Source organism: Alligator sinensis, unplaced genomic scaffold (assembly GCF_000455745.1).
Source record: "Alligator sinensis unplaced genomic scaffold, ASM45574v1 scaffold215_1, whole genome shotgun sequence".
NCBI classification, from domain to species: Eukaryota; Metazoa; Chordata; order Crocodylia; family Alligatoridae; genus Alligator; species Alligator sinensis.
The window spans coordinates 653,360-656,253 of NW_005842259.1; the positions used below are offsets into that span (position 1 = coordinate 653,360).

A 2,894-nucleotide genomic window follows, 5' to 3' on the forward strand; every position below is an offset into this window, starting at 1 on the left:
CCTGCAACATGCCGTGTCTGTGGGAGAATATTCCTCCACAATCCACACCACTAAAAATAGCTTTCTACCCAAGCAGGGAAAAATCTGTAGGATTAGGGGGGAGATGTCTTTCTGAGATGGGGTCTTACCACCTGTGAAATGTATGATGGTATTGTCTTCCTTGGTCATCAGCAAGGATCCTGGTTTTCTCTGATCTTAAAAAAATCCCCAATTTTTGGTTAAAAATAAGTAATCTGAAATCCACATTTTTGCATGATCTAAATGAAATGCCACTAATATCTAAGTATATAGAAAGTGGTGTTTCATTTTAACCCCAAATCCATATTTTTCTGATTACTTTTTTAACCAAAAGTTGAGGATTTTTTTTAAATCGGAGGAAACCAGGATCCCTGGCTCATCAGGTCCAAGACCTTTGTGTGGCTTGCTTTCTTAATGCACTTCTGCAAAGCTGCTCAGGGGGTTCAAGTCCAAATACCATGTATTTTAAAATTTGCAGTCAGTTCTATGGAGCTGACTTCTTGTATCAGCAGCCTAGGGAGTGAGAGATCATATCTTATTGTATCAACAACTATAGGAGTGAGTGAGAGGTGCTTCTTGCTTGCTCTCTTGAAGAGCCCTCTCCTATTATTGGGAGGCCTCTGCTAACACCTATTTATCAAGCTAGTCTGGTGCCTGTGGATGGTTGTGGCTTGGTTTTGTTCTTTTGGTTGAAGCCACAGTCAGCATCTTTTCTGTTTTAAAGGGTTGAGGGAGGATGAGCTTGGGAGAATAATCCTTTGTTTTAATAACCCTTTAGAAGCTCCATGCTGAAATTGTTACTGCATTTTACTATGCCTCCTACAGAGCCTGCTGGATTTTTGATGAGGCCTTTGTGTTGCTTTAGGGATGACAGGAACTCTTATCCTTTAAGAAGCTTTTTTCCTAACATCTTTGAAGCACTGGTCAAGCTGGCAAAGGGGATGCCTAACTAAAATGGACCCCTGATCTGTGGTGCTTTTGGGCCACTCTGGTTCCTGGCCCTTTATCTTTTTTTTTTTCCCTTCAGGAGACGGCATAGATTTTTATTTTATTATTTCATTTTTTTTCCAATGCAAGTGAGGAGACCTTTTAATTTTCCTATCCTGTTAAACTGTATATAATACATGTCCCTTTTTCAGGTAGTTCATATTACTCTATGCTTTCCTTTTAAAAATGCACTTATTTGTCTACCAGTTGAGTATTGCCCTAATCCCAGAGAGTAATGGTTGGTCTCTAGTGATATGAGTCCAGGTCAGAGCTTGTGACTGAGCTAGAGATAAGAAGTCCTGTGTCCAAGCTGCTGCTGTACGTGGAGTTTGCTGGGGTTTCAAGCCGACCCCAGTCAATGGCTGTGTTCCCTGTTGTTTTTTTGTTTTTTAACTGGCATTAGCAAGTTGGTCTCATGCAGTTGTCATGCTCATGCTTGTGTGTGTTTAAAGGGATCCATTTGCTGTCCTTCTCTCTGAAAGTCACTGAAACCTTCCATCCCAGGTACCAAGCCCTGCGTATGCAGGAGTTTGGTGAGTCTGAGCTGGGCTTTCAGAAACTTGCCTGTGCACTTCTTCAGCATTTTTCTATTTTCTGTTAATTTCGATGAGTTCCCAGTGACCTGACAAAACTCTTCACAGTTCAATAACTCCTGGAATCAAAGCTCAAAAGCCTGGAGGTGCTCATGGCAGGAAAAGCAATTGCTCACTGCCTCTACTCGCCTCCACGGTCATTTGTGTAATAGGTTAGACCTGAAGGAATTAACTTGGGACATCTTGAGTTGGCCGATTTTGTGGTATTTGGGAGCTGCGATGATTGTAGTCCTGGAAATAAACTGCCATAACTTACATAATCAAAATAATATATATATCTTAGTGTGGAATTTTTATTTTCATCTCTCTGATAGCTCAGTCTTTAAAAAGTTAAAAAGACACCAGGTATTACAATGAACGTTGCTTGCTTATTTTTTCCTTGTCCCTACTAAAGTTGGATAGGTATGTTCTCCTGGCTAGTGTCCCTTTCTGCCTTCTCAAGATCTAAACTAGTACTCCTGTCTTCCCAGCCTTTTGGCAAAAGGCTTCCATTTTAACTCCATCCTCCATACAAAAATGAGAAGGGGGGAAAGGAAAAAGGATGGGGGGGCAGCTGCTGGCAACCTAAGTGCTTGGGTTGACTTCCTCTTGAGAGCTTCAATTAAACCTGTTTTGCAAACTGAGAGGAATGTGGTGCATACATATGTGTTTGAGCAGAGCAGTGGTAGGCTTATCTGCCTCTGACTAAGCTGCCAATTAAAAACTGGCTGTGTGACTTCCCTGTTGATTGGAGCAAAAGTTGGTGGAAATGTGCTTGTTTTTAAGGTGGCTCTAGGCTTCTTTTCTTCTCCCCTCCCTTCCATGTGGAAGAATGACCCACTTTGGGGAGCTTGTTGTTTCACAGACAAATGTTCTGTTTGTGAATCAGTCTAAAATAGAGAATCGCAGTGTTGTGGTTTCACACTGTGCCTTTGTGGGGATTTTTGGTTTTGTTTTCAGAAACCTCCTTGTCAGAGAGGGGAAAAGGATTCTTTCAGCTTCACCAAGTGAGTTATGTTTTGGCTTTCGATCCTTTTAGTACTAGTTTTCTCTTTCTGCAAGAACATCAGGGATGTGGACTACAGAGGCCAGGGATCCAGCATTATGCCATGATGTGTACTCCCCACTCCAACAAACTGAATTGATGAGTAGTTTTGTGTTCTTCAGCATGTTTCAGGCAGGTAAACCTGTACCAGAGGCTTGGAGCTTAATGCCTGCTTTCCAGTTCAAGGAGATATAACCCTGGCCTAGCAGTTGGTGTCTCATCCCCATGGCATGCTCCCCCCCCCCCCCCCCCCACCCACACCCCTTCCCATA

The 2,894-nt window shown here is 42.5% G+C and overlaps 1 protein-coding gene across 2 annotated transcripts in view; it reads left to right on the forward strand.

The window, feature by feature from the left end:
* The window catches only part of TOB2 (transducer of ERBB2, 2), an 11,810-nt gene that overhangs the window by 3,601 nt on the left and 5,315 nt on the right, over positions 1-2,894 (forward strand). Inside the window, exon 1 of one of the 2 annotated variants that reach the window (XM_025208926.1) lies at positions 376-2,584. The exons of the other annotated variant lie outside the window; for it this stretch is intronic. The gene's annotated coding sequence lies outside the window, so the exon portion shown is untranslated. Of the gene's footprint in view, positions 1-375; positions 2,585-2,894 lie in introns of those variants that run through there. 2 annotated transcript variants of the gene reach the window in all.